The 9,061-nt window shown below is 46.7% G+C and overlaps 1 protein-coding gene across 1 annotated transcript in view; it reads left to right on the plus strand.

Annotated features, from left to right (window-relative positions):
* The first annotated feature begins 218 nt into the window (after positions 1-218).
* Jcad (junctional cadherin 5 associated) overlaps positions 219-9,061 on the plus strand; it is a 49,749-nt gene continuing 40,906 nt past the window's right edge. Inside the window, exon 1 of the mRNA XM_031364868.1 lies at positions 219-350. The gene's annotated coding sequence lies outside the window, so the exon portion shown is untranslated. The remainder of the gene's footprint in view (positions 351-9,061) is intronic.

Genomic DNA, 9,061 nt, shown 5'->3' on the forward strand with positions numbered 1-9,061 from the left:
GTGTGTATATGGACATTCTCCCAGGGTTGACACAGAGAAGAGGGGGAAAGGATGGCCAGCCCTGTGCCAGCTGCACTGTTCCTTGTCTCTGAAGTGCTTGTCCCAGCCTGGGTGCAGGTGCAGCCTTCTCGCTTCAGAAGCCTGCTCCTTAAGGAGGGAAGGAATCAAGTCGGGCGGTGGGCGGAGCGATGCTGGGCGGTGGGCGGGACAGTGAAGGGCGGAGGGCGGGGCGTGCGGCTGTGCTCCGAGCATGCTCCACCGGGTAGTAGCAGGCGGGGTGGCTCGTGCTGGTCCCCGGCCGGCCGAAGCGGCAGCGGCTGCGGCGCGGGACAGTATGCGGGAACCCGTCGGTAAGTCCTGGTAGCCAGCCGTCCGTTTGGGTCGCTCCCATGGCGTCCCGCGGGCCCCGCCTCAGCCTCCCGCGCGCGCCCCCAACTTCTCTAGCCCGGATATTGTTGGGTCCCTGTCTTGGCGTGAGGGGACGCCCGCGCCGCGGGTGGCAGCCTGGCCCCGGGTCCCGAGGGCTGCGGCCGCTGTTCAGGTGCCCGGCGTGGGGAGGAGGCCCGGTTGATGTTGACTCCCGAGAGCACGGGTCTCGCGTAGGTCTCCCCCTTGTCCCGTGCCGCAACCCGGCGGACCCTCCGTTCCAGGACTGACAGCCCCGGTTCCCACGACGTCCTGGCCCGCGGAATCCGCGGTGGGACATCGGGAGTGGCCGCGCCCGCTCCGGTCCCCGCCCGGCCCCACCACCCGCCGGGGAGTGGCTGGCAGTCCGCTAAGCGGCTCAACGGGACGGAGCCGCCCGCATCCCTACGCCCAGACCAGCACAGCCTCCTAGCGCCATCCCCAGTCCCGGTGACCCGGGACCCTGGCACCCCCTGGCCTCCGCCGCACCCGCACTCTCTTGTCTCTGACCAAGGAGGCTGAGCTCCTCGGGCTCCTCTTGGGGAGGAAAATAACTGGCGGGGAACTTCAGCCAGCACAGTCCGGCCGAGCTCCGGCCGGGTCTCATTCACGCTCTCTTGTGGTCTCCCTGCCCAAGTCTGCTTGGCCGGCCCTGGCTGGACCACACAACTCCTAGGCTTTTCCTGTCTGGGACAGTTTAATCTGTTTCTCCCACAGACTCGTGTTTTCTTTCTTTCTTTCTTTCGATTTTTGCTTTTTTTCACACAAGCAAAGAAAAGATAATTTAGGGATTGGGACTGAACGTTAGAAGATGGGAGGAGTCCTGAGGGGGAGGTGAGAGGTGGGATTCTGGCATCCAGAAATAGTCTGCATGCGAGATACGAAGAAAAAAGTGGACTAGATTCAGTGGTGTAAGCACAGCCCGAGTAGGTCAAACTCCAGGAACCAGTTTTTGTCAGGTGATTTTAGATTTTAGCTGGTTTGATTGAGACTAACACAACAGGAACACCTACAGAGGACTCTGGGAGTCCGACGGAGGGAGGTTCCATTTCATGGGAGTTGTTTGGACTTTTTCTGTGAAATTGGGAATTTGAGAAATTTCCTTGGTTTCCCACAATATTCTGTGTCTTTGGTCTTTCCTTGATAGTAGGTCTAATTCTTTATCACCTCTTGAACAAGCTTCCTGAAGGTTTCTCCCTGTTATTCTGGGCAGAGCACAATGGGTCAAACTTTCACTCCCACTGCAGTGGGCAAGCAAATATTTGTTGAACAGAGGCCTTTAATCTGTGGGCCTTCCTCCTGCAGACTCTGTGCTGCTGATACTGGGCGGTGAGAGCTTAGGAAGCCAGGGGACTTAGGGAGATAGGGGAGTAGATGAAGTCTGCTGTAGGAGAGGGAAAAGTTTGTTTTTTCAGCCACTTGGAACACAGGCCACGCCTGAGCAGCCACAAGCTCTGCAGAGCTTGACAGACTCCTCAGGGTTATCTGATAACTCATCCGAGAGGTCATGGCTTCCAGAGGTCGGCTGGGTATTGTTCCCACTCTATAAAATGTTAACTGGCCTTTGGAGATATACAGGAAAAATAGATATGAGTCAGTTTTTCAGCTTTAAAAAAAGGCATATCTAAGAAGATATTAGAAATCTGCTTTGTGGCATGCAATTTAAAGATAAGTCCTGCATTTACTGTGAACGCTGAAGTTCGGGAGTTTGCAGCTCCTGCAGGTCCAGAGCCCCTGTCTCTGCTGGGAGAGGCATCTTCCTTTGGAAGAACGGGGACCAGGGAGCATGGTCAGAGGCCAGTTTCTGCGTTAATGAGCTTGGCGAGACTTGAAGGTAATTAATCTGGAGAGTTCAGAACACAGTGTTGGACTGAAATGATTGTGCTCTTGTGTGTTTTACTTGATAAGCCAGGACTTTATCTCTGAACTCCCCCCCTGGACTGAGCCTAAACCCTAACTGCAGTTTCTTTTGGTCATAGTAGATGTCAGTTTATCTCTTGGTGATGAATGCTGAGACACACCAGTTTGTTAAATCCAGAATCCAGGAAAAGGAAGAGCCACCTTGTGGCCCTTGGCTTTATCCTTTAACACAGAATAGAACCTCCCCCCTCCCCCGTTTATATTCATTTCCATTTGATTTGAAGGATCTTGTTTAAAACATATTTATCACTTTTATTTTCTATAAATACATCTGATGACTTTCTATAGATGGTGTGATTTAGCTACACAGAACTTTATTGTCAGACTACTTTCTTCTGAGTCTGGCTGTGTTATGCTTTTGTAACATAACTGATGAGGCCTGGCTCTTCTGCCTGGCCACACTGTTAAGAGCAGGCACCAAGGTACATGTGAAAGATGTCAGGAAATAAGAATGGATGCCAGCATCTGTGAGTCGGTGGGGAACCAACAACTGACCCACTGTCACAGCAAGGTCACTATGGGGAGGTGGGGAATCAACAACTGACCCACTGCCACAGCGAGGTCACTGTGGGGAGGTGGGGAATCAACAACTGACCCACTGTCACAGCGAGGTCACTGTGTGGAGCCAACAACTGACCCACTGTCACAGCGAGGTCACTGTGAGGTGGGGAATCAACAACTGACCCACTGCCACAGCAAGGTCACTGTGAGGTGGGGAATCAACAACTGACCCACTGCCACAGCGAGGTCACTGTGGGGAGCCAACAACTGACCCACTGCCACAGCGAGGTCACTGTGGGGAATCAACAACTGACCCACTGCCACAGCGAGGTCACTGTGGGGAGCCAACAACTGACCCACTGTCACAGCGAGGCCACTGTGGGGAGAGGAATCAACAACTGACCCACTGCCACAGCGAGGTCACTGTGGGGAGCCAACAACTGACCCACTGCCACAGCGAGGTCACTGTGGGGAATCAACAACTGACCCACTGTCACAGCAAGGTCACTGTGGGGAGGTGGGGAATCAACAACTGACCCACTGCCACAGAGAGGTCACTGTGGGGAGGTGGGGAATCAACAACTGACCCACTGCCACAGAGAGGTCACTGTGAGGTGGGGAATCAACAACTGACCCACTGTCACAGCGAGGTCACTGTGGGGAGGTGGGGTACCAACAACTGACCCACTGCCACAGTGAGGTCACTGTGGGGAGATGGGGTACCAACAACTGACCCACTGTCACAGCGAGGTCTCTGGGAACTATTTTCTTTCTTTTACCAAATCACTGAGTTTTGTAATGTTGACTTTTGAAATATCTTCATGACTTGTATAGTTAGTAAAGTAAGTAAGTAAGTAGTAAGTAAAAATTACATAAAATAATTTGAGCCTTCATATTTTTATAAAATGTTGTTGCTTTTTTATTCTGGAGATATTTTTAAATTAAAATAAACCCCAACTTATCACTAAAACTGTAATCGAAGCTATCCTGGGACAATTGTTGAGATGATATAAAATTAGAAAATTTCAAACTATTGCAAACTTTATATTTTCCCCCAAATAACAAGTTCTAGAGGGTTAAAAAACAAAACAAAACAAAGCAAACAAACAAAAACTTACTTGGTTTTGTCTTTTCTTAATGACATGTAACCTTTCAGAAATGTTAATGAGACTCTTAGGGTCTCATAAAACTGGAATGAAGTAACTAGAGTACTAATTGTGTGACGCAGAATTAGAGGTGAAAGAAAAGACGTGTGTGTGTGTGTGTGTGTGTGTGTGTGCTGTGTGTGTATGTATATGAATGCGTGTGTGTGTATGTTTTGTATGTATATGTGTATGTGCATGTATGGGTATGTACAAGTGCATGCACAAGTGTGTTGTGCATTTGTGTGCATATGTCTGTGTATAGACATGTGTGTGTCATGTGTATGTATGTTTCTGTGTGTGTGTGCATGTGTGTGTCCTTCTGACTCTAATAGTAGAAAAAGGGAATGGGGAGTTAGAAGAGGCAATAATTGTTTTAAAATGTAAGCACGTGACATTTGACACTATGATCCCCCTTTCCTTTAAAAATCACCTAGCACCAGTCCCACTCACCGCCATTCTAAGACATTTTAAAAATCTTAAACCAGTTTTCCATCTGCTTTTTTTTCTTGTCACCTTAAGAAGTCAGTTCAATAATGCTTGTCTTACCCAAACCATTACTCCCACTGAGTGCATGTGCTCTTCTCGGCTTCCATAAGTTAGACAACTTGAGATGGCCCTGCTGTGGCAGGCTGTCACACTGGGAGGTATGGAAAAAAGTTTGAGAGAACTTCTCTCAGGACTTAAAATGGAACTGTGCAGTTATTTATTTCATAATTAGGATTAGCGAGGACAATGACAGACTTCTGGTTCATGATAAAACACACTGTCCCACCACTGGAGGAGAATGCTTTACAAATGCATTTATCCTTAACGAAGTAGCCCATTCTGGCTTTTTTTTTCCTGTCTTGCCTATTTATCCCTTATTTAAAAACAGCACTTTGTTGTATATTAATCATAACATTAGACCTACACGTTGTCAGTTGAGGAAATATTTACACTGAACTGCCAACAGTTTAAGGGACCAATTACATCTTAAGTGTGGAATGTCAGTGGATGCAGCCGATGAGTTTGGGGGTAGTTTTTAGAAGGAAGCATTGTCTATGGGACTGTTAGAATGTAAGTTGTCATTTTGTGTTGGGTTTCATCATCAGATCACATGACCTGAGGCTTCAGGAAGCAGATGAGGTGCCTTTGAGAGATGGGACAGTTGCTGTATACTAGAACCTCATATCATTACTTAGTTCCTTATTCTTTTCTCCACCATTTCTTTTATGGCCATTGATTCTTTCTGATATGAGACATATTTTCAAAGGTGCCTACAGTTAATTGTACCTAACAATCCTTTATTTTAAAGATTTTTTTAAATTAGAATACAAGCTGCAAATTACAAGAAAGAGACAAACAGCCATTCCCTTATCAGATTATTAAAGCTTTTAAAAATCAGATATTGTCAGTGGTGAGCACAATTAGGAACTATATTATTCCGTATGGACAATATAAGTAACCATATTAAACTAATAACTTACATTGACATAGTTTAAGTTACAGTTTAATGTAAACCAGGTTCTGCATAATGACTATATGAGTGCTGCTTTAATCATAAACTAGTACACCAGGCTGGAGAGATGGCTCAGCGGTAAAAAAACACTGCTCTGGCAGAGAATCCAAGTTCCATTCTCTGCCCCCATGTCAGCTGTGACACTTTCCTGTGCCTCAGATACCTGAAAATAGAATTTTACACGTTTATGCAAACTTCAACCTTCCCATGTACTTAATGTCCCACTAAACAGACATTTAATTCAACATACTTTCATGAATATAACTTGTACAAATAGCATTGAATTTATATGTATGCACCTCTGCTTATGTCATTAGAATGGGTCCCAAGAAATGAAACCACAGTCCCTAGGGTATCAGAAGTCTTATGGTGTATCCTGTACCCATGTTTGCCTTACTTTACTATGACAGACTCTAGCTGTGTTGTCCAGGCTGATTTGCCAGGCCTCTTGCCCTGGCTTCCCATTGGCTGTAAAAGCAGGTGTCATAAGCAGAGGCTCCTAATGACTGGTGGGGAAGGAACTGTCCATTTGCACTTACATCCCTGTTCAAAACACAGAGTTCTGTACCATCCTCAGCAACAAACACACTTTTGCAAATGTCTCGGACTGGAGAGATGGCTCAGCAGTCTAGAGAGTGTCCTGGTCACGCAGAGTTCCCAACCCCCATGACAGGCGACTTGCTTGACACCCCTTTTTGGCACTCTTAAGGCACACATTACTTGTGCACATGCACATTAATTAAACTTAATGCATTTTTTTTGAGATAGTGTTTCTCTGTATAGCCCTGGCTGTCCTGGAACTCACTCTATAGACCAGACTGGCCTCGAACTCAGAAATCCACCTGCCTCTGCCTCCCAAGTGCTGGGATTAAAGGCATGCGCCACCACTGCCCAGCTAACTTAATGTATTTTTTAAGCTTTGATAATCTGGGGTGTGAATGGTCACAATTTGGTTTAATTTTTATGTCTTCAACAATTTGGTTTTAATTTTTATTTTTTTTATTTTTAGATGAGTGAATTTCAGGTTTTTAATTGAGTATTTGTCTTTTAATATTCAGGTAATATTCTAATAAAAAATTTAAGAGAAAAGTTCTGGTTTTGGTAATTAGTTTATTGATATTCTGTTCCCTTCCCTGTCCTGGGAAGATTTATGACTATAAATATGAAAATAGAATATTGTTATTTTTACAAATGAGAAGAAATTGGTAATTCTTAAGTGCTGTGCTCTGTGCTCCAAGTGATGGGACTTTGCATAATTGAAATAATGCCAACAACACTGTAGTGTCCTCACCATGGAGGGGGTGGACCAGTGGGCTTATCTTCATCTCCTCCAGGGCCGAGCCAGCACACCTCGTGTCCAGTGTACCCTGTGCTAAGCAAGCATGCTGTTGAATTCAAACAGCTGTCTGGGATGGAGAGTGGCCGGCCGCTTGTGTTCAGTGGATGGCTGTTTGCCTTGGCCCTCTGGAGTGGCTTCTGCATGGGCGCTAATGAGGCCAAGGTCAGAGGGTCTATCTGCATATGACCTATTTAGCTTTGTTCCATGTCATGGCCACAAGCTGTACTCTTTTTTTTTTTTTTTTTTCTGTGCCCAGCTGATTGGGAAAAATAATGTGCTGTTTATCACATGAGAGACAGGTTGGAGGGAGGTCCTGAGTTCCTGAGCTGTGAGGAGCCTAAGTTGTCCAATGTGCTCTTTCAGGGATCTAAAGCCCTGCTTTTCTGCAATGTCCCAGGCTCCCTCTGGATATACACACAGAGACACAGAGACACAGAGACACACTCACACACACAAAACATACAACTCACACACACAGCTTGCACACACACAACTCTCTCAAACTAAACATACACAATTCATAAACTCAGACACTCTCATACAGATTCTTTCTCACATACATGTACTGTGAACTACACAACTAACATGCAGACATACTCTCTTCTCACACACACAGCATTTGTTCTTATATACATATCCTTTCTCTCACACACTCAAGCCACACACTCACATATAGACACACACTCTCTTTCACCACACCCCTACACTTGTGCTGACACAGGGGTTGTAAGCACAGCGTCCTAATGCAAGGACACTGTTATCCACACGTTCCTATTTTATAATTCAGTCATTTGAATATTAAGGATACAGATGATCTAGAACTGAGAAAAAAGTCTCAGTAAGTTGGTCTGAGTCACTGGCTCTCAATCTTTCTAATGCTGTGCTGACCCCAACCAGAAAAATTATTGTCATTACTGTTTCATAACTGTAATTTTGCTATTGTTATGAATTATAATGTAAATGTTTCTGGACACAGAGGTTTGCCAAAGGGGTCATGACCCACAGGTTGAGAACCACTGGCCTAAGTAGTCTCACTCAGCTTCTCTGGAGGGACAAAACAAATCATCTTTGATGAATAACTGTGACAAGTTACTGCCTTGCTCCCTATGGCTTCTTGAGACGGCTTTCTTACAGAACCCAGGACCACCAGCCCCAGGGGCATCATGGACAGGACCCTCTCACATTAATCACTACTTAAGAAAATGCCTACATGGCTGCCTACTGATGAATCTCATGGAGGCATTTTCTCAAATGACACTTCCTCCTCTCTGGTGACTCTGGTTTTTGTCAAGTTGATATAAAACTAGCTAGCACAGGTTGGTTGCATCAAAATAAAATTATTTATTATCTTCTGAAACAATAATACTATCTACAAATGTTTTGACTGTTGCCTTAATCACATTAGTGTAAAATGTGTGGCTTTCCCCCTGCCTGCAAGCTTACTCCTGTTCCTTCTCTCTCATCCTCTTCATCCATGTTACAATGGAGTGACTTTCTAGCTGCTGCTCTGCCCTTCCTTAGTACTCTACCCTTTCCCATCAGTTTCAACATACAACAGCCCCTGTTTCCTCAAGCCCAGTTCGTGGTCCAATTGTCAGCATCACAGGTGGCAAGCCCAGTTCCTGGTCCGATTGTCAGCATCACAGGTGGCAAGCCCAGTTCCTGGTCCAATTGTCAGCATCACAGGTGGCAAGCCCAGTTCCTGGTCCGATTGTCAGCACCACAGGTGGCAAGCCCAGTTCCTGGTCCGATTGTCAGCACCACAGGTGGCAAGCCCAGTTCCTGGTCTGATTGTGAGCATCACAGGTGGCAAGCCCAGTTCCTGGTCCGATTGTGAGCATCACAGGTGGCAAGCCCAGTTCCTGGTCCGATTGTCAGCACCACAGGTGGCAAGCCCAGTTCCTGGTCCAATTGTCAGCACCACAGGTGGCAAGCCCAGTTCCTGGTCCGATTGTCAGCATCACAGGTGGCAAGCCCAGTTCCTGGTCCGATTGTCAGCACCACAGATGGCAAGCCCAGTTCCTGGTCCGATTGTCAGCATCACAGATGGCAAGCCCAGTCAGCATCACAGGTGGCAAGCCCAGTTCCTGGTCCGATTGTCAGCATCACAGGTGGCAAGCCCAGTTCCTGGTCCGATTGTCAGCACCACAGATGGCAAGCCCAGTTCCTGGTCCAATTGTCAGCACCACAGATGGCAAGCCCAGTTCGTGGTCCGATTGTCAGCATCACAGGTGGCAAGCCCAGTTCCTGGTC

This window comes from Mastomys coucha, unplaced genomic scaffold (genome assembly GCF_008632895.1).
Source record: "Mastomys coucha isolate ucsf_1 unplaced genomic scaffold, UCSF_Mcou_1 pScaffold13, whole genome shotgun sequence".
Lineage (NCBI taxonomy): Eukaryota > Metazoa > Chordata > Mammalia > Rodentia > Muridae > Mastomys > Mastomys coucha.